Source organism: Pelodiscus sinensis, chromosome 5 (genome assembly GCF_049634645.1).
Source record: "Pelodiscus sinensis isolate JC-2024 chromosome 5, ASM4963464v1, whole genome shotgun sequence".
Lineage (NCBI taxonomy): Eukaryota > Metazoa > Chordata > Testudines > Trionychidae > Pelodiscus > Pelodiscus sinensis.
The window spans coordinates 30,634,612-30,658,163 of record NC_134715.1 but is presented as its reverse complement, the minus strand read 5'-3'; the positions used below and the strand labels follow the sequence as shown (position 1 = coordinate 30,658,163).

Below are 23,552 nucleotides of genomic sequence, written 5' to 3'. Positions count from 1 at the left end.
TCACATGAAGCACTTTGAAAATGTAACAGAGGGCAGGAGAAAAGAAGACCACTCGCTCATGTTCTGAACATCTTTGACATTCCTTGAATAACTACAGTAAGCCTGGGTTGTAAACTAAACCAGAACTTAAAGCACAAAATGGCCCACAGAGCCAAGGTTAACAGACAAAGTGATGGCAGAAAGGAAGTGTTGTTGAACAATCAGACAGAAATAAGAATCAGGATTCTTGCTTTGTCACTGGCTCAGTGTGACTTTAGGGGAGTCAGTCTCCATGGATCCATTAAAGTATGATGCCTTGCGTGTGTCATTGTTTCGTTTGCAACATCACCTATGTCTTACTTCCATTATCATAATTATTCTATTCAGAAAGGGTTTTTTAAAATAAATATTCCACACTGAGAAACACTGTGCTGGAACAATTTGTATAGTGGGAGTGCTGAAAGCCTTTGAACCAAACTACAAACCTCATGCTGAGAAAGGAGGGCAAGACATGGACCTGTTGCCAATATTACAAATCTACTGGCTTGTGTATTACACAGGAGAAGCAGCTCCTTTCTCACAAGATTGTTGCAAGGTTTAATTCATTTACTTCCTAAAAAGCTTTGAGATCCTCAGATGAAAGGTATTATTGTTTTTATTGACAGATTGTGATTAGTGTTTCGTGCACGAGGCAAAATGTTTGGGGTGGTTGTGTTAGTTTGTTTGGGGAGTTTAAATCCAGTTTAGACTCAGGCATTAAGATTTGTACCTCACTGGGAGTTCTCTGCTGAATTATTTGTGCTTGCTGAAAACTGCAGTATGCATCCTGTGATCACACTTTACCTAATGAATAAAGAAGTCAGCTTCCCAGAGGGAGGACTACTCATTACTTGTGCCAGAATGACACTCTGACCTCTTGCTTCATGCTAGAGTGGCCATAATATTTTCTGCTGAATCAGTCATTAAGAGAAGACAAACTGTAATTTATTTTAATTTCTAGGAATTACTTTTAATTTTTTTAATACATTGGATAAAATGAAAGGTTAATGAAGATACAACCTTTTGAAGTTAATGAAAATACAAAAATCTCTTATGTGAGTTTAAAATAAACAAAAACATAATTAAATAAATATTGGCAGTGATATTAGAAAGCAGGGACATCCAAACTTTCTCTAAACTGAAGACTGCATTAACAATTTCCAAGAAGCCTGAAAGCCTTTTAATTTTCATAAAATGGACCAGATTGCTTCAGGTGCCCTCTAATCTGAAGGTGAGGCTCAGAAAGAGTATCCCAGTGAGAGATGTTTCATCTTGATCCAACTATTATGCTCAATTCAGGGTGTAGCAATTCACATACTGTCTCCAAAAGTTTCCTAAATCACATGTCCGTAAAGCTTGTAGGTACCATTTTCTCTTCCAACCCATCAATAGTGGACTGATTGATCCAATATGTAAAAGAGATTGGGACAAGCATGATGAGGGTTACTTGCTTGAAAATCAGCCCAGAGTAGATGGAGATAATATTTATTGGCTGGGGGATATTTTATTTACATATCAGCTGATGTCCTATTTTCTTCCATAGCTAGGAAAACATTCTTGCTAATATTAATAGAATGGTTGGATATGAGTTTCAAATGTACAGATACATTAGATTGCGTAACATAGCTAAAGTTTGTACCAGACAAATTATGGCTTATAATCTTTGAAGACTTTTTTAAAAAAAAAAAAAACACAAGTCTACACAATATTATTTATGTTTCTATGACTGCTACCAGTTGCTGATGATGTCACACTTGGCTTTTTACATCTTTTCTGTTACCCCAGTTTCAACTCCAAGAAACTCTACCCTGCAGTGAAAGGCAGGAAGATGTGGAAAAGCATGTGCTATGACTTATCACGCCCCAAACATGCTGAGAGCACAGACACTATGTAATGCCTGATAGAGTGCTTTCGCATCAGGATATCAACAGCTCTCTCTTTGTTGGTAGTAGTAAATGAATTGGGAGATTGCTGTTCTACAATTTCTCAGTCAGAAGGCCTGTCAGCAGCTTTTTGATGACCATCTGGGGAAAACAAACTCTTGGCCCAAAGCAAGATGACGTAACATGCAAGGAGCACTGGCAAAGACATGGTGGATTATATTAAAAATCTATCATATTTGTTAGCTAGTTGTGGATGACAGCCCTGGAGTGCATAATACAATGCTTTTATGCTGCTGTGTAAATCCCTTGAGTTCACCACATTTGTATAGAACTTGAGCTCATCTATTGGCCATGAATATAGCAGAAATCAGCTCTGTTCCAAGAATAAAATGTGTATTTAAGTATATTTAAAACAATATCAGTTTATGTATTGGATTCTTTTCAGAGAAGTAGCATGTTAGTCTGTCTCAGAAAAGAAACAAACAAAAAACAGTCTTAAAGGTGTCATCAGACATTCATCTTTGTTTTCCTAACAAAACTTCTCCTGATAACAGATCATGAAGATTACTTAATTAGACAGAGTCAAGGCAATGCTGGCCATCTGTGTAATCTACAATATTCATGGTGTTGTGGCACATACAAAAAAAAATCCCTATTAAAACTGACAAATGCTGAAGTTCAAAAATTTGCTCCTTCCAACATTTCATAAAGTGTAACATTTTCCTCACAATTCTCAACATTAGTCAAATCAATAAATTATAGGAAAGGGCAATGTTTCAAAATGGAAAAAAGGTGAAATCTCTTAAGATATTTAGTCACACATGTTTTGCTAACCATGTTATCTCTTTGCCAACCCACAAAGACATAAAGGGGCAAATTCTGTTCATTTATACCATCATAAATAATCCAAAATAATTTCATATATTTCAGTGGAGTTTCTCTCAATTTACTTCATTGAAACTGAGATCAGAGTCTGGCACTATACAATTATCTTTTGGCCAAGGACACAGCATGATGGCAAGAGCATTACTAAAGAGTGGATGTCCATGAATTGGCTTGAAACAACTGATATGGACAGAGACTCTGTTTATCATCTATAATTTAGAAATATAGTTTCTGGGTTTTTTGTCTCAGTGACTACATTATCTATTATGTAATACAGTTAATGGTACTGGACATGACAGTCCAACAGATTGTTTCACTTAAAATACTTGGAACTGTAACTCTGCACATATGGAATTCGATTCTGATCTTGACTAGCTATCCTGAATTCAGTGGAGCTATATTTTGGTAAAACCAACACAAGAGAGTCTGGAATCAGTCTTGCATATACGATTATTAGAGCAAAGGATTGGGACTTATTTACAATTCCTGAGTCCTAATGCCACTCTGGACACTAATTTGCTATTTGGTCTTGAGCAAGTCATGAATTGTGAGCACTACCCCAGAGTAGCTTCTTAAAAGTTCATCAAGCAAAACTCCCATCAGCGTTGCTGAGTTTCATGAGATTATTCCAATAACTAGGAACGGAATAGAGAAACCAGTATATCTATTAATAAGCTATGTGCCAAGAAACCATATATTACTCAGTATTTTCAAATATTATGGTACTGACTGGTTTCTGGGTCAGAGCAGTCTGACTAAGAACATTACATATGAATTACCTATTTAGCAGGAGTCGGAAGTACCTGCAAAAATCTGCCATTTAGAAGCATGCCCTATTTCTATCAAACATATGAAGTGATTGCTCTTGAAGTATTGAAACATTTCGCATCTCAAACCACAGAGAAATAACTTTTTTTTCTTACACATCATATTGGGGAAAATAATATCGATAATGTTTTTATAATGGAAGACAAGCACTTAGAAGCCCCAGTCAGGACAGAACTACTATTATGTAACATGGACCTTTCCTGAAAGTGCTTACAATAAGGACTTGATTAAATCAAACCAAGATACCATGACAACCTTGTCAGACCCTCAGGAGTTCCAAAGATGTCTGTAGAGGTCACCTCTTTTCCCAGGAAGGGCGGTAGCAAAGCAGCTCACCCAGAACTAACTCCATATTCCATAGAATACTAGGACTGGAAGGGACCTCGAGAGGTCATCGAATCCAGTCCCCTGCCCTTATGGCAGGACCAAATACTGCCTAGACCATCCCTGATAGACATTTATCTAACCTACTCTTAAATATCTCCAGAGATGGGGATTCCACAACCCCCCTGGGCAATTTATTCCAGTGTTTGACTACCCTGACAGTTAGGAAGTTTTTCCTAATGTCCAACCTAAACCTCCCTTGCTGCAGTTTAAGCCCATTGATTTTTTTCTATCCTCAGAGGCCAAGATGAACAAGTTTTCTCCCTCCTCCTTGTGACACCCTTTTAGATATCTGAAAAATGCTATCATGTCCCCCCTCAATCTTCTCTTTTCTAAACTAAACAAACTCAATTCCTTCAGCCTTCCCTCATAGGTCATGTTCTCTAGACCTTTAATCATTCTCATTGCTCTTCTCTGGACCCTCTCCAATTTTTCCACATCTTTCTTGAAATGCATTGCCCAGAACTGGACACAATACTCCAACTGAGGCCTAACCAGCGCAGAGTAGAGTGGAAGAATGACTTCTCGTGTCTTGTTCACAACACACCTGTTAAAGCAAACATGATTCTGGGATGTATTATTTGCAACAGCATTACACTACTGACTCATATTTAACTTGTGGTCCACTATAACCCCTAGATCCCTTTCTGCCATACTCCTTCCCAGACGGTCGCTTCCCATTCTGTATGTGTGAAACTGATTGTTCCTTCCTAAGTGGAGCACTTTGCATTTCTCTTTATTAAACTTCATCCTGTTTACCTCTGACCATTTCTCTAACTTGCTAATGACATTTTGAATTATGTCACTATCCTCCAAAGAAGTTGCAACCCCACCCAGTTTGGTATCATCTGCAAACTTAATAAGCGTACTCTCTATCCCAATATCTACATCATTGATGAAGATATTGAATAGAGCCAGTCTCAAAACAGACCCCTGCGGAACCCCACTTGTTATACCTTTCCGGCAGGATTATGAACCATTAACAACAACTCTCTGACTACGGTTATCCAGCCAATTATGCACCCACCTTATCGTGGCCCTATCTAAGTTATATTTGCCTAGTTTAACAATAAGAATATCATGCGAGACCGTATCAAACGCCTTACTAAAATCTAGGTATACCACATCCACTACTTCTCCCTTATCCACAAGACTCGTTATCCTATCAAAGAAAGCTATCAGATTGGTTTGACATGATTTGTTCTTTACAAATCCATGCTGGCTGTTCCCTATCACCTTGTCACTTTCCAAGTGTTTATAGATGATTTCCTTAATTACTTGCTCCATTATCTTCCCTGGCACAGAAGTTAAATTAACTGGTCTGTAGTTTCCTGGGTTGTTCTTATTTCCCTTTTTATAGATGGGCACTATATTTGCCCTTTTCCAGTCCTCTGGAATCTCTCCTGTCTCCCATGATTTTCCAAAGATGATTACTAGAGGCTCAAATACCTCCTCTATCAGCTCCTTGAGTATTCTAGGATGCATTTCATTAGGCCCTAGTGACTTGCAGACATCTAACTTTTCTAGGTGATTTTTAACTTGTTCTTTTTTTATTTTGTCTTCTAAAATTACCCCCTTTCCACTAGCATTCACTATGTTAGGCATTCCTACAGACTTCTTGGTAAAGACCGAAACAAAGAAGTCATTGAGCATCTCTGCCATTTCCAAGTTTCCTGTTACTGTTTCTCCCTCGTCACTGACCAGTGGGCCTTCCCTCTCCTTGGGCTTCCTCTTGCTTCTAATGTATTTATAAAACGTCTTCTTGTTTCCCTTTATTCCTGTAGCTAGTTTGAGCTCATTCTGTGCCTTTGCTTTTCTAATCTTGCCCCTGCATTCCTGTGCAGTTTGCCTATATTCATCCTTTGTAATTTGTCCTACTTTCCATTTTTTATGAGACTCCTTTTTTATTTTTAGATCATTCAAGATCTTGTGGTTAAACCAAGGTGGTGTTTTGCCATATTTTTTATCTTTCCAACGCAGCGGAATAGTTTGCTTTTGGGCCCTTAACAATGTCCCTTTGAAAAACTGCCAACTCCCCTCAGTTGTTTTTCCTCTCAGTGTCGAATCCCATGGGACCTTACCTATCAGCTCTCTGAGCTTACCAGAAACCACCTTTCTGAAATCCTCTGTCTCTATTTTGCTGTTCTCCCTTCTACCTTTCCTTAGAATTGAGAACTCTTATGATTTCATGATCACTTTCACTCAAGCTGCCTTCCACTTTCAAATTCTCAACCAGTTCCTCCCTATTTGCTAGGATCAAATCTAGAACAGCTTTCTCCCAGGTATCTTTTTCAACCTTCTGAAATAAAAAGTGGTCTCCAATGCAGTCCAAGAACTTATTGGATAGTCTGTGCCCCGCAGTGTTATTTTCCCAACATATGTCTGGATAGTTGAAGTCCCCCATCACACCAAATCTTGGGCTTATGGATGATATTGTTAGTTGTTTAAAAAAAGCCTCATCCACTTCTTCCACCTGGGTAGGTGGACTGTAGTAGACTCCTAGCATGACATCACCTTTGTTTTTAATCCCTTTTAGCCTAACCCAGAGACTCTCAACATTTCCGTCTCCTATGTCCACCTCCACCTCACTCCAAGTGTGATCATGTCCACCTCACTCCAAGTGTGTTCATTTTTAATGTATAAGGCAACACCTCCTCCCTTTTTTCCCTGTCTATCCTTCCTGAGCAAGCTGTACCCTTCCATACAAACATTCCAATCATGTGTATTATCCCACCAAGTTTCTGTGATGCCAACAATGTCATAATTGTACTTATTTATTAGCACTTCCAGTTCTTCCTGCTTATTTCCCATACTTCTCGCATTTGTATATAGGCATCTAAGATCCTGATTTGACCTTGCCTCCCAGTTTTGCCCTGACCCTCCTTTCTCTCTACCATTGTAGCCCACACTCCCTCCCATTTCCCACGCTTCCTCCCATTTCCAACCCATCTCCCAGGTCTCCATGTTCTCCACTTACCCGTGGGCTTTGCTCACCTGTCCCCATTAAACTTAGTTTAAAGCCCTCCTCACTAGGTTAACCATTCTGTGTGCAAATAGGGTCTTCCCCCTCCTCGAAAGGTGGACACCATCCCTGCTTAGCAAGCCAGTATATTTAGCTAGAGTATATTTATATAGTGTATATAGAGAGTATATTATAGCTAGAGTATATTTACTTGAGTGGGCCAGGCCTTCTCCCTTCATACACCAAATGTTTTTTGGGGCGAGAAGGGGTTGTTGACCAGGCTCCCCAAAGCAGTGAATTCTTGGAATTAACACCCCAGAGAGATGTATAGGGTAATTCATACCTCTCCGAATTTCATTTCATGGTGCCTCTACTCAAGCAGACATCACTGCATGGTTTATACTATGGCCACAATTTCAAGCTTTTTCTTTGTAACCCAGGAGGAAAGGTAAGTTTGGGGCTTTGTAAGGGAATGTGGAAATGTTGATGTCATCACATGACTTTAGGAGCTGGGGACACCAATACAAATAGGAAAATACCAGATTCCTATAATTTGATAACATATACTGCACTGGCGGGGGGGGGGGGGGAGGGGGGAGGAAGCAGAATGCTCAAAATGGTGGGTAGTGGGATACCCTGGGCCAAATGTTACTCTAAGTTAGGCTCGTTCAATCCAGTTTTAAATAGACATGAATGGGTTGTACAGGCGTAACAAAATTTGGCCCTATTTTTATCCTCACTGTTTATAAATAGGGTAATGGAGCATCATAAGAACAGATGGGGAAAATAAAGCATACAGAATTTACAAATATTCAATATCAGCTCATTGCCTGGGACATGATATTCTCCATCAAAGAAGCTCAATTCTACATTTATCTTTATTACAATACATGTTCCTCATCACTATAATAATCTATTATATAGTTGAGAGAATTTGTATGTGAGCAAGTGAGTTTGTCTATCAGTCTGTCCATCCAAGAACTCCTCCTAAACCAGTGCATCCCGTGGCCCACTCTGCTCAATGCAAACCACCCATGATGATAAAATGTCTTTGCTTATCTCTAAATGCTTTAAATACTGAACTATTCAAATTACGCTACTGGAGCACAAGAATTTAAATATTCAGCTATAACATAAGGGGGGTATACAGCTGGTAAGAAAGGAAATATTAATCTAAATCAAAATTAAAGAGATTAAGTGCTTTAACTGTCTCATTTATTTATTTAAAATAAAGTATGATAAACTAAGTATTAATTTAGATCTAAAACAAAAGGTTTCAACATTGTCTTTATTTATTGCCGGGATAAGAAAACTTTTTCTGGACCAGAGGCCACTGATCCACAGAAAAGTCATTCAGGGGCTATGCAAAAGAGAGAGGCCAAAAAAAACAAATCCCTCACAGATGTGGCCCCTAACTGAGACACTTCACTCCCCTGGTGCTTTAGCCCCACGGTAAGGGGCAGGGCGCTGGGATTACTAAGGCTCAGGACTTCTCATAGGCCAGATTAACTCTTCTGGGGTCCCAGGGTTAGTAGATTTTGTGAGCTCCTGTACCCTCTTAGATGGCCAAAAATAAGAGGTTGAGTGTATGGGAGGGAGCAGCCTGAGAGTGAGATAGGGATGGAGGTGCACAAGAGGGTGAGAGTTGGAGGTCTGGGTGTGAGGGAGAGGGCAGGAGCAGGCTGGGGTGTCTGGCTAGAAGAGATGGTGCAGGAGTGGGCTGAGGATTGGGGGGTGCTTTGGTGGGAGCGGGAGGTCCGTAAGGGCAATGGGGGTGTGGGGTATGGGCATAAGGTGATGAGGATCACCCACCTGGCCCCACACCCCCTATTGCTCTCAGACACGTCTTAGGTGCCACCTCCAAGCGAGTGGTTTCTTCTAAGTTTGCAGATGATACCAATCTGGGTGGGGTTGCAACTTCTTTGGAGGATAGGGACATCATTCAAAATGACCTTAGAAAGTTAGAGAAATGGTCAGAGGTAAACAGGATGAGGTTTAATAAAGAGAAATGCAAAGTGCTCCACTTAGGAAGGAACAATCAGTTCCATACATACAAGATGGGAAGCGACTGTCTAGGAAGGAGCATGGCGGAAAGGGATCTAGGGGTCATAGTGGACCACAAGTTGAATATGAGTCAACATTGTGATGCTGTTGCAAAAAAAAAAAAAAAAAAAAAAAGCAAATATGATTCTAGGTTGTATCAACAGGTGTGTTGTAAGCAAAACTCGTGAAGTCATTCTGCCGCTCTACTCTGCACTAGTTAGGCCTCAGCTGGAGTACTGTGTCCAGTTCTGGGCGCCACATTTCAAGAAAGATGTGGAGAAATTGGAAAGGGTACAGAGAAGAGCGACAAGAATGATTAAAGGTCTAGAGAACATGACCTATGAAGCCAGGCTTCATGAACAGGGCTTGTTTAGTTTGGAAAAAAGAAGATTAAGGGGGGACATGATAGCGGTTTTCAAATATCTAAAAGGATGTCACAAGGAGGAAGGAGAAAATTTGTTCCTCTTGGTTTCTGAGGACAGGACAAGGAGTAATGGGCTTAAAGTGCAGCAGGGGAGGTTTAGATTGGACATTAGGAAAAAATTCCTAACTGTCAGGGTGGTCAAATATTGGAATAAATTGCCAAGGGAGGTGGTGGAATCTCCCTCTCTGGAGATATTTAAGAACAGGTTAGATAGACATCTGTCAGGGATGGTGTAGACGGAGCTTGGTCCTGCCTTGAGGGCGGGGGGCTGGACTCGATGACCTCTCGAGGTCCCTTTCAGTTCTATGATTCTAGGATTCTCTGCTATTCCCCCAGCAGGGGGATGAGGAGTGGCAGCATGTGGAGTCACTTCCTCTCCCTGTGAGCCAGATCCAGCCCACGATGCTCGGGGCTGCCTCATCCTCCACAGCGGGCTCCCAGCTTCGGGGCGGATGGGGGGGGAGGGAGGGGTTCTGAGACTCAAGCCATGCCCACCTGCAAGGTAGCTGCAGACCACTAGTGGTCCTCAAACTGCAGTTTGAGAATCACAGTCTTAAACAGTAACAACCAGGGCCACCAAATTTGGTATGTGTAACTTAAAGCAAGGTCAGGGTTTGGTTGTGCCAGGGCAGTCAGATGTGCCTGGAATAGATGGTTTTCCATAAAACAGAAAGAGAGAAGTCTGCTAGCAGGGACAGTTATACTGCATAATAACCACAGAGAAGCAGCAAGGGACCAAAGATGGGGACCGGGATAGCTATAACTCCACTAGGGCAGCAGATGGTGGAGAAGGGACAACTACATACTATATATTTGAGAGTTTGTTGTTTGTGTGTGTGTGTGTCTTTCTGTCCTCCAGCCAGGGAACCTGCATTTCCCCCAGATGTGCCAACTATAGCAGTCATGGAGAGGTGCTTCTCACTGGCCCCAAGATGCTGTGGTCTCTGAGGGCTGGGGTAGCCCTTTCTCCCTGGGGCTGCCTGCATACTGAACTTCTCATACTGATCCCCTACCCAAGCCTCCCATCTTTTCGGGGGGGGAGAGGTGCTGAAGCTCCCATCTCTATTGCAATAGTGGAGTATTGCTGATGAGCAACACTGGGTAAATCTTCTAATAATAAAAATAATTAGAGAAGAAGCAGAAAGAAAAAGTGAAGAAATCCATGTGGATGTTGCTTATTAGAATACCTTGCAAGAAATCCTTATCACTAATATTTGTGCAAGAAAACTGTTCTATGATTGCTTGGGATAAGGTAGAAAAACCTGAATGGATTTCAGAGACTGACCTCAGTCAAACAGGACTCCAATGGAGACCTTGAGTTAGTTTATAATTTCCTCAGTGGAAAGGTGAATTGTAAAGCAGATTCTGTGAATTCCTGTAATTGTAGGTCTTATTTGGCCCACACGAGCTAGCATCTAAATTGTTACTGAAACAAATTATTGCATTTGTACGTTTGAGTATGCATGATTCATTTAAAAAGCAGTCCTGCTGAACCACATTTGTATTGCCTGATTAGTTTAGCATGTTCATTTTCAGTTAACATATTTTTCAAATAAGTTCTTTTAAAGAGCAGCAAAATCTAAGTAACATCTAAGGGTTGACAGTTCACCAAAAAATAGCAAACATGCATTCTGACTAAAAACAAACCAAACAAAATATTAGTGTGTGGCAAAGGATGTAGCTTTTATTCTTGCTTCATAATACAGCCCTGATATGTACAATGTGTAGGAAGACGTGGGTGGCTTCTGGGTCAGATCAGACAATTCTTTAACAAAATGAACTGGAGGAAAATGGAAAGAAACATTGTAAAATGTTTGGTATGGGCAGAATATTCTCTAATTTAAAACACTGCAGGAGTTCTCACAAATTAGAAGGCATTTTGTGGGAGGAAGAGGGAAAGCAAAGGTTCCTGGGAGAATCAGAGAACAAAAATGATACATAAGCAGCTGAAACAGTTCAGCAGCTCAGAGACAAATTGAAAGTCACTATCTCCACTGCTCAGACAGAAGCCAAATAGAGTTGCAGGAAGAACTATCTATGGCAGTGCCTCCTGATCTGTGATTGGCTTCTGAAAAAGAAGGTGGAACCAAATAAGATCAAACAAACCTCAAAATCACAGCTTGCTTCTCAAACTTTACTTTAAAATGTTAAAACTGTTTGTTGAAAAAATTACATTCTCTACAAAGCCTCCTTTATTATTGAAAGCATCACCAAAAGATATCCAATTAGATTTTTAACTGTATGTTTTTTTCCAAAAGATTTATTTTGCAGAAAAACAGAGTGAGCCTGGCTACCACATGAGTACTTGTAAAATGTGGCACATAGTAATTGATGTGTCAGAGTATTCAGTATTCTAAACATTAATTAAATGAAAAGTTGCATTATAACAGCCTAGGCAAAGATCTCCAAATGTCTTCAATGACCATGTCAAGCATATTCTGACTTATTTTCTAGAAGTGAGGCAGAAGAAAATGATTGAAAACTCTAAAGATTGCCTTCCTGTTTTATAGCTTTTCAAAGGTTTTATATAATGCACAGAAATACATGGAAAAAGGAGCATAGCCTAGTATCAATGTCATCAAGTAGAAGAAAGGAAAAATATTCAATAAAAATTACAGCAACCACATAGATTTTTTAATTCTTTCATTATACCAGAAGACCTCCCCACTTGATAAACAATGATTTAGAATTCCACTATTCCTGTAAGCTATTGCTCTTTCACAGAGGAGGCAGAGTGGTCTAATGGATTGGTATGGGAATCATAAAACCTTGGTTTTATGTGCTGATCTGCTAAGTGACCTTATACAAGTAATTTCACCTCTTTGGGTTTCCATTTTTCCCTCCCACCTTTTTTCTTGTCTATTTAGATTGCAATTTCTCCAGGGCAGGGACTCTTATAATATGTTTGCACAGTGTCTGACACAATTAGGCTCCATTTGGAGCTTCTAGGTGCTTTTACCAGATTTGCCCATTACTTTGGAGTACACTCATTTATAAGGGCTACTCTTCTGGGAGTGAGTTCTGTAATTCTATCAACGTGCTGATTCTGTCACTTGTGTTCTCATATGAAGCTCTACTTCACCCTTCTGCAAGTTCCCTCCCAATGGAGACATCCTGCAGGACCTAGGCTCACCAGGGCTGGATTCTTTTTGCTCTAGAACACACACATTACATAGTAAGTCTGAGAGGACCAGATTAATCAGCACTAATCAGGATTAATCAGAAAAATGCTGGTGCAGACAAATGAGGAAGCCAAAAGCACTCATGGGGAGAGGGGGAGAAAAGCAAGACACAATCATCTTAACCAGGACATTGCAAGTAGTAACCATAAAAGGAGAGCCAAAAAGAAAAATGATAACATTACTAAATCTAACTTGTATTATACAAAAGTCAGATTTAACAAACAATGACTGAGCACACAAGTCAGGGTCAGAAGGCAAGAGAGATGGATCTCACCACTCTTGAAGCTAGAATCAACAGGGGATTCCCAGGTAAGTCCAGAGTACCATTGGCAAGATCAGTCAAGAGAAGATGAAGTCCCAATGAAACGGGTGCAGAATTTTGTTCCAGGCCTCAAAGCCCTTACTTGAGTGTGGGTAGGGAATTTTGTAGGGAAAGAACCATGATTCCAGGAATAACACTAGATTTGTTTATGGCTAAACTGATGCCTTAAGGGAGTATCCCAAAGTTGTTTTGTTCAGGCTAGATATGAGGATCTAATCACCCCTGGCTATGCAAGGGAGCTCACAATGCCATCTGGGAGCTTCAGTATTTTGGATGTCAATAAAGGCTTTATTACTAGAATTGGTCTGATAACTACTGAGTTGGGTGTGTGCTGGTGTGGGTTCATTAGCATCTGGAGCTGAGATTCACCAACATGCAGTGCTTCCCTGCTTTCCTGGTCCCAGAGTTCAGTGCACTTATTGCTTTGAAATCTCTGTTCTCCATTCTGTATGCTAATGGGGATAGCATATTTGATAGAAATGAGGCTAGAGGAGTTGTCTTAACCCTGCCACTCATGTCCAGAGAGACTTAGGTGTGCCTTTCACTGCTTTTTCATACTCCTGGCTTCTGTAATTTCTTCTCCAATTTATCTGATGAAGTGGGTTTTACCCTCAAAAGCTTATGCCCCAATAAATCTTAGTCTCAGAGGGTATGTCTGAACTACAAGCCTCTTTCGAAAAAGCCTCTTTCGAAAGAGAGCATCTAGACTACAGCCAGTACTTTCGAAAACGCGAGCCAGGCAGTCTGGATGTTCTCTTTTGAAAAAGCACAGTTCACATTCAACAATGCCTTTTTTTTTCGAAAAAAGGCATTATTCCTCGTAAAATGAGGTTTTCCGCAATCGAAAAAACTGCAGTGTTCTTTCGAAAGAACACAGAGGCAGTGTAGATGCAGGGGAAGTTTTTTTAAAAAAAAACAAAAAACCTGTAGTCTAGACACACCCAGAGGTGCCACAGGACTCCTATTTATTGCTGTTTGTAATTTTCTTCTGCTTAGCTTTGGTTCAAGCACAGGCTAAGGGGGTGAGAGGTCTTTTGTGAGTCCGTCAGGCTGGAGACTGTGCCCTGGTTCCCCAGGAACACAGAGCAGGTCAGTAACAACACTACTATTACACAAATAGAGAGAAAATGTAAGTAGGTATGAACGTATTCTGTCATCTTTATTTACATTTTGTAGCACCTTACTTGGCAAGTAGTCCTTAAGTTATAAAGGTAAAGTGTGAGTAAAGGCATCAGAATCTGGCCCAGAAAGCTAAAGCCAACATTTTCAAATATTCTTTCAGTAAGTGACTTGCCCAAAATCACACAATGAGAAGTGACAGAGACATAAACAAAACAGCATCCTCTTTTCTAACCACTAATCAATGCTGTCTGAATACTGAAGAAAGAATCTCATTCTTATTGGAGTGAAAAATAAGAATCCAAATAAAGATTAATTGCATTTACAATAGTAGGAACCGAGTGCAGGATTAAAATACTTAGCACATGTTGCAAAAGCTCTTATTCCTTCATAAATCTGCCATAATGCCAAATTCCGTGAACCGCTGTAGGTGGAGGCGGCACTGACTCTGTCAGTCCCCGATCTTAATAACATAATTTTGAGTTGAGATAATAGATAAAGTATGCTTTGGTCTCACTGAACCTCCTTGCAGACATAGGGGAACTGGGGTAGGGAGTCTTCCTAAAATTAGAGGAATGTAGAAACATTTTGTGAATCAGTATAATGGGCAACAGTTGAAGTATTTCTCTGCGTCATTTGTGTGGGGGGGAGGAGGGGAGATGCTAGTTTGGGGACCTTTTCTAACTTAGTGTGTGGAAACACACTTCTTGGCAGCTCTTGCTAATAGTATATTGAAATAATAATCTTACAGTACATCAGCAATACTTCCAAATATAAATACAAAGACCTCTGAAGTAGGTGTCTTAATTACTGCCATGGACTTGACATGGTCCGAATATTTAATAATTCACATAGATGAAGTGGAAGATGGTGATGATGGTGGGTTAAAGAGTGGAATAGTGAAAAAGGGAAACTGGTGGATCAGGATACACTTCTGTTCTCCTATGGGGGCTCATCCATTCAAATGCTGAAGGCAACGTTTACAGAAACCCAGAAAACTCTTCCTCCTAAACCTAGGAAATCATTCATACATTGGGACATTTTATATTTAAAAAACTCCATGCCTGCTGAAAAAGAAACTTCTTTCCCTAATTCCTTCACCTGCCAAATTAGCTTTATATCTGATATCACAGCTGTTATTGCCTAAGAAGAAACCCTGCATTGCTTCATTCCACTGATGTTTTTGGTTCTCGGAACATCCACTTTCCTCCTCTGAGTACCCCCTAATTAAGCTAAAAGCATAGCCTGCCTTTTTAGTAGCACAGTGGGGGAGGGACCCTCACGCATTTGGTCCAGCTCATCATAAGACGGGCAGGTTTCCAACCTAAACTGGGCTTAAGGTTGTCTGAGGCCTTATTACACTAGGCTTCCGCTATTAATCACTCTGGGAGATATCGTTCTCTATTGTCACATGACTTCTTAATTGTATACCAATTATTGGATAGCCTCTTTTCCCCATATGAATACCAGCCTTTTTTTCCCCCTCCACTTCAGTTATCAGGCCAGCTCCCAGAGTTTGTGCAGGATCTCCTTTCAGACATGCTGGTAAGAGAATAAGATGGATATAAAAGAGCTAGCAATTATGAGAATAAGAAGTTGGCAACTATGAAAATAATGCACTATTATATGCCACTGTGTTGGCTATGCTGTTTCCATTGGCCAGCCTGACCTCTCTTCAGATTGGAGTGACCAGACCACTATGAAGTCCTATGTGAAGGGGAATTTGCACTGGTAGGGCTACAACATCAACATTCCCCATCCAGTTTCCACTGATGTAGAAGTCCACATACTCACAGCAAGTCTAATCCAAATAGTATTTGCAAAGTCTGAGCATCCTTGGTTTAGGGATGTTAAGTAGTTAACTGGTAAGCATACCGGTCAACATGAGGCTTACTGGTAAGCTTACTGATTAACTGACCCTTAGCAGCAAACTCTGGCAGCTGACAGCAGCACCAATCTGGAACAGCACCAGCTGTGGAAGGGCCAGTGGGCTGGGCAGCCGTCTGGGCAGTCGAATCAAAATGGTTAACTGGTTAAGCACTCATTTAACCTGTTAACCTTTTTAACATCCCTACCATAGGTGCAAATGTGTGTGGATATAAGGTATATTAAAGCATTGCAAATGTCTAGGTTAGGAAACCATTACTACCAGGATCACTTGTGTTCATTTTAGGTACAATTAATCATCTATCAACCAGACCAGTATTCAGAGTCACTCTAAGGATACTATGGGTTTTGCAAGGAAAAAAAGATAATCTGCAATCTGTGATAAACAGAGACTGTCAGCCTAAGAGGTGTTCAAAATTAAGACTAGATACATATGCTGGTATTTCTTATTTTAAGCCGCATGTTCATGTTCTCTTTCTTTCCTTTGTTAATTTTATATGAATTTAGTTAATCATAACAAAAGCCAGATAAATATCAATGGAGAGCAAAAGCTCCAATTTATCCACCCATTTATCCACCCAACAGGTGCTACATAGACATCAGTCCAAGCTTTTTCCACAGTATCCTGACCTAGAAGGATTAAATCCAGATTGAGATGTTAATTCAGTCTCTGTAAACTAACTGCCTTGGCTTCATCCCTGCCTTGGCTTCATCCCCACAATTAGTGCCAAACTATAGTTCTAGAATAGACATTTGGTCGGTGGGAACCAGACTGATCAGCAGAACATTGTATCATTACCGGTTGTAATATTAGCATACTATGATCATACAAAAAGAGACTATTTCTGCCCCAAAGAGCTCACAGTCGAAGTAGATACAAGGTAAAGGAAGCATTATCATCTTCATTTTACAGATAGAGAACCGCCACAGAGAGAAATTAAAGTCACAAAGGAAGCCTGTGGCCAATGTTGAGAACTGAACACCAATCTCTTCAGTCTCAGTACAGTGATGAGTGCACAACGTTATTTCTTCTCTCTAGCTATCGAAACAGTTTTATCAGCTCTGAGTCACACTGACTTTGCATCCCCAGCCATATCACAAAGGACGCAAGCACTAGTATCTGAATGCGGAATACACAAGTTTTCCACATAGTTTCACTGGCAATGAAAACTGAAGACACCATACAGTGGGTTTTCAGGCCAGAGTAAGTGAAACATATGCAGAGTCACAAAAGAAAGGAGACATTTCTGGCTACCAGGAGATGGGCACAAAGGCATTCTAAGGAAGGAGGCTTTCTACCCAGGTGCTGAAGGACGTGTGTAACACATTGTATCAAAGAGGAACAAAGGTAGTGAGGGTCAGGAGCAATGTTCCCTCTAAACTGTGGGACAGCACAGCTTCGCATGTGATTAATCAGCCCCGCCCAGTCAGTGGCTCAGAACTCCATACAGGGAGATTGCTGGTCAGGAAACAAAGAAGATTCCTAATGCACTAAAGAGTCAGAAGTCACTGTAGGATATAGAATAGCTTTATTTGTATGTTGCAAGACTTTAAGTTAGCCAAGTTAATATGGGGAAACTCCATAACCATGCATGTGTGTACACAAAATCTCATAATTTAGAAGCTACATGTTGTGGATAGTCACAGGACAAAAAGGAAAAAAAAGAGGTGTATCTAGGAGCAAGAATTTCCCTGCTGCAAGGAGTCAGACATATGTATAGCGGCTTGATCTTTTTCCTATTTCTATCATCAGCACAATCAGCATAATCTCTTCAACCTCATATTACAAGACTCCTGAAAATAGTTCAGAGGAAAAACCTCTTGATTTCTATGTTTGTTTTTTTTAACAAAATAACCAATTTTAATTGTATAAAGCAATACCTTTTGAACATTTCATTCAATTTACAAATCTTTGGAAGCTATTTTAACATTCTTGCAATGATGAGTGTATAAGCAAGTAGGCTATGTGGAACTTCAAAACTACTCTAAAACAAGACCAACTTGGTTTAGAAGTTATGAAGCATTGCAAGTTAAGGAAACTGCATGGGAATTTGAGTTCCAATAAACTGGAATAAAGGAGAACTGACAGTCAAGGCTGAATTTTTATTAATTGTTTTGTGGTGGGTGGAAGGGAGAGCTGGGAAGAGGGAAGGAGAGAAGAGGCTATGGTGATGTTTGAGAATGGAGTCTGGTTTACCCAAGAATAAGCATCAATAAATACCCTTAATGTGGAGAATTCACCATAGCCCTAAACAATCACACTAAAGACATGTGAAATTTATATTGGGCCTCCTGTTATTTACCTCGCTAGGAAAAGCACTGTGCTAAACAGGAAAAACAAACAAACCCATCAATTCATCAGGCTGTCAAACAAACTGAAGTAGGATATGAAGACCAACAAGACCTTCAACATTATAATATGGTGTCAACATGGTAGGCCCCACAGGCCTGATTCCCAACTCAGTTACGCCATTTTAGCACCAGTGTGAAGTCAGGGGAGTCACAGTGGTTTAACACAGCAGTGAATTGTGTCTAGTATTTTCCAGTGTTTGGTGCTCATTTGTCAGACTATCATCAATGGAATTAATCAGCTAAATTAGGAGCTTTTAAGAATCTATAGGTGAATGTGGTTTTTCAGGGAAGGGATTTAGCAATACATTTCCAGTCCATGCTAGTTCTACATTTAAATCCTTATGCAGTTTGTTTAAAGTATTCCCTAGAATTTTATCCCATCTCTCCTCTTTGCCAACCAACCATTACTTACAGCCATTACAGGTTAGAAATCTGTCCTGGTCCATTCTGACAATGAAATCCTTAAGATGACCTTGAATCAACTGTGCCACATCAAAATCAAATCATTCACTTGTTCAGGGAATTTATACTGCAGTGCTCAAAGCAAAAGATATTATTATGCAGAGAGGTACTCATATGCATGGATCACAAACCTCTGAGACACAGCTTATAAATGCACCCTTCAATTAACATGACTGTCAGAACAGGTTTATTACAAACCACGCTATACACACACATCCTTAACACAAGAGTCATATAAACACACCCAGGTTTTGGACTGAGAGGATGGAGGGACTTTGTTGAGTATTGTTTTGGGTAGAAGTGAGTGTTTATATAAAAAAGGCAGAATACATCTTACCAGAGGGAGAAACAGATAGCCTGAAGAAGCAGCTGAAAGCACAGTGGCTAATCAGGGAAGAAACTGGGGGAGAGGTTTTTAAGTCAGGGGTGCATGGAAAAACTGTTTTGGCATTGCGAGCAAAATAAGTTGTTTCTGCTACTTGATTCTTTCAGTGTTCATAGATATGGCACTAGGTTCATTTTTTAAAATAAATCCTCCATAGAAGAAATAATTGATTGTCACCAATTTCTCTGCCTAATTTGGACAACCTATTGGACCACAATTTTTTAAGCTAACTGCTTAGTTCAAAAGAGGGCAACATGCTTCTCCAGGATAGTTATATCAGTCAGATATAATGTTGTAAACAAGAACTAGGCTCCAGAAGTAAGTATTAATTCTCAATAGGCTGTGAATAATTAGAAATTGACTAAATTAAACAGTCACAGTCTTGCCTTGGGAACTGAGAATACCACCAAGAATATCCTCAAACAATTAAAGCATTTAAGCAACAGGGCAGATACTGCAGTATAAAAGATAAAAAGAAAACAAATTAGGACCCAAATTATAATCACTGACTATTGTGTTAGACCTTTTTGTCAAGGCTTTAGTGCTCCAGGAATAACAGGCAAAAGGTACAGTTTAAAAAAAAAAAAAAAAAAGATGTGAACTGTCATTCAAAACACAAAATTCACTTTTCAGAGTTTCTGAAAAGTTGTACAAAAATCAGTTCCATCACCCATAGCTACAGTTCTTGGATCTGTCCAAGACTAGAAATGATCAATAACCTCACAAAATACTGGATTTTCAGTATGCATGCCCCTACCACGGGCTGGAAATCTATGGGTGGGGGATAAGAGGGAGGAAAGAATCTTTAAATGCTTTTCTGTCCAATTTTGGAATTTCAAAAAGTTTAGAAAATATAAATAAGGAATTCAAACCAAGTTGCATCCCTGAACCTTTTAAAAAAACAAGTACTATTTACTGTGAGAGTAACCACAGAAAGATGATCCAGAAAAGGGGTTAAGACACTAAGCCCTTAATAGATGATCAAAATAGCTTTAATAAAGCAGCTGTTGTTGGCACCACCAAAGTTTGCATATCAATTTAGGAGACCTGGATATTTAGGTCTAGTATTGCTTAGTACTTATTAACTTTATTTGGAGTGCTTAGGAGTTCCATTATTTGAAGGGAGAGTCTGTGTTTGTAGACCCACATTTTAATAAAATGCCACATACACCCTTACCAATAATTATCAGTTTTTAAAAAAAATAAAAGCATTTTGTTCACAGATATGCATAAAAGTTTATTAGCTCTGTGTATACATTGTAGCAATGCTCTGTCCATGCCCTGAGAGTCCTGTGCTTCTTTGCCAATATCGTATGTCTCAGAGGCTCACCTTGACCCCCCACACAACCTCCTCTTTTTCTAGGAGCCTACTGAGCCATACTTATCATATGCAAATCCACAATTTGGGGCTGAAAATCCCTCCATAGCCCTGGTCTCCCCTCTTAGGGGAGATTCTGTAGTGGCATAGGAAGAGTTGGGGAGAACCCAGGCCCATCCTTTACTCCAGGTTCCGGCCCAGGGACCCTAAGGGTATGTCTAAACTACATCCCTCTGTCGAAAGAGGGATGTTAATTAGGCCAATCAAAAGTGCAAATGAAACAGGGATTTAAATATTCCACTCTTCATTTGCATAATGGAATCCAAGCACTTTTTCAAAAAAGGATTTTTCAAAAGTGAAAGTGCTGTCTGGATGTGGCTCTTAAAGAAAAAAACCCTTTTTCAAAAGATCCCATACTCCTGGATGAGTAGTACAGGATCTTTTGAAAAGGGATTTTTGTTTTTTCCAAAAGAGACACATCTAAACAACCCTTTTTCAAAAGATCCTGTACTACTCATCCCTCCTAGCAGACCTCAGCTCCTCAGTAACACACCTCTTCTTATTCTCAGCCCTTGACTTCTCTCCTCTCCTCTGCCTTTCCTGAGGAGAAGACTTTTAAACTAGCCCCAGCAGGCATTAATGAGCTGCAGGTGCCCTGATTAGCCTGTTGCTTCAGGAAAGCTCTTAATTGTCCCAAGGTGTCTTCCTTGATTATGTAGCCAGTTCATTCAGGGAACAGAAATCTATTTACCCAGTTCCCAGTATATTAGCCCTCCACCAAACTATTGTAGCCAGCTGCCCTGGGCCTGTCACAACACATACATGTAAAACAACACAGAGATACAGGGAATGATGTTATCTTCCCCTTCCCAAAATTTTAGTTCAATGGTGGAAATAGTTTCACTGGGCAATTTACCTTGCACATTCAGTCACTTAAAAGGAATGGGTTCCTGTCTGTGGCTATTCTCTGCAGATAGAAGCTGAAGAGGAGGCACAGTTCCCCACAATAGATCCAAATGGCCTATCTCTCTCCAGCCCCAGCTGTACAATGGTTAATGACTGCCTACTCTCCCTCCCAGTGCAGCAGGGAACAGCAGGAATCATACTGCTTTCTGGTTCTCAGGTTGGGAAGTGTGGTTGCACAGTGTAGGCCACTATATATATTCCACAATCTGGCTTCTGGGACAAGCATTTTTAAAATTGCTCTGACAATAAAGCCTTGAAAAACACTTGCCCTAAAAATGGTGCAACTCACTAAGACTAGGGCTGACATGTTTATCTATTACGGATGCAAAATAAATGCTATCAAGGTATGGCCATAAATGAAATACTTGGCATGCTGAGGGACCCCAGTCATGTTTAAATTAGTTCAGGGAGAATATAATTTGGGGAGAATTTTGCTTATGACACTATTGCATTCTATGGGCTCACTTTAAAAAAGCCTTTCCAGTGGCTCTATTCTCAAAAAAAGACCATCCAGTAACTAGACAGACTTCTCAGCTTTTTAAAATCATTAGCTAGTAGAAAAGGACAGGCTGGCAGTAAACAATGCAATGCTCTTTCAAACTTAGATTACCATCTCTCCTGAGGAGGAGAGGGGTCTCTGAATAACCTCAACTCAGTCTGGGTTGTGTGCCCATCTATGCATGGGTGTCCCAGAAGAATTAAAGCTACCATTTCCCAGCATCTGTGCCCTGAACTGGCTTTCCAACTCAAACTTCCAGCTTCCTATCACAGCTGCAAAGAAGCTGGTAGCTGGCATAGAAAAGTCAAATCTTGTGTGTATTGCATAAAGACTGAGGCTCAAGTTCCAAGGGTTTTACAAAAGGAATTTTTGAGAGCAATTCTGTGATGTCTTCAAAGGGAATGTCAGAAAAATGCAAATCAAATGAAGTGTGCATGCAAACACCACTACCCAGAAAATGTAAAGAAACTTCAAATATACCATCTCATCACTTCTGATACAAATACCCTATTTCTGAGATTAAATAGGCATATTTCTTTTTTTTTTTTTGCTTCCTTACTTTTGTTTACTGCCTTACTTTTGCTACCTCATTTTGATGCATTAAATGGAGATTTCCTCTTAATTTTATATTAATTAGAATGGTTTCATTGTAAAGGCATTATAATTGGAAGTCTTTTTTCTAAATTATTGTGGGATTATTTGTCACACATCTTTGGGCATTTTTAAATAAAATTAAATAGCTGTTTATTACTCAGAAAATATACATTAAACCTTTCACGTACTAATGGTATCTGCTGTGTTCCAGGCTTCCAGTTTCTATAGTCTATAATGAAAGATGACATATAAATTATACCTAGAATTCTTATTTGGGTTTGAAATAATGCACTAAATATAGTCAAAGACATTTTCATGTATCATTGCCCGTGCATTTAAAAATTCTGGAGAACTTAAATCCACAACACAGAAAAAGAAGCATACCCAAATAATTATTCAACTGCAAATTTAGATCCTATGAATAAAAAAAAAAACACAGAGGCCTTAAAGTAACTTGACCAACACACAAATCACTTTGATAAAATAATTCATTCGGGCTAATTGCACAACTAATTCTGCAACAAACCTTAATATTGGCAACATTAAATAGTGAATAGGAAGTTAAGACTCCTGTTGAATGCAATTCGAAAGAAGCAATTACTTGTTCACCATAGTTTTGACAGAGGTGACATGCTATCTTGATTACCTGAGGAGACATATCCTATTTGTGTTTCAGCACTTTAAAAACCCTTCAGCTTCTCTCTTTAGTCTTGTCACCATCTCCTCCATCTTCCTGTTGGTGTTTAGCAGTGTCCCCTGTAAACTGTTTGGGCAGCTGCCCAGGAGATATTCAAATACTGCTCAGCTGATTAGCAGAGTGTCCACAGCCAGCAACAACTGAGAGCATATTTTTCTACCCGTGGTGCACATCCTCACATGCCCTTGTGCGTATAACAAAATGTATTCTGCACATGGCTGAAAAAAATTAGAGACAACATTGATGCCTCCTTCAGCTAAATAGCAATATGAGTAGTGGATGCTTTCAGCATTTGATTTGGGGGTCTATATTAGACCCTCTAAATTAAGCACTAGGAGATCG

General features: G+C 39.9%; 1 long non-coding RNA gene across 1 annotated transcript in view; it reads right to left on the bottom strand.

Moving 5' to 3' along the window:
- The window catches only part of LOC142829404 (uncharacterized), an 83,265-nt gene extending 60,016 nt beyond the window's left edge, over positions 1 to 23,249 (bottom strand). The window contains exon 1 of the long non-coding RNA XR_012903800.1: positions 23,160 to 23,249. This is a non-coding gene — a long non-coding RNA (uncharacterized LOC142829404). The remainder of the gene's footprint in view (positions 1 to 23,159) is intronic.
- Positions 23,250 to 23,552: the final 303 nt, after the last annotated feature.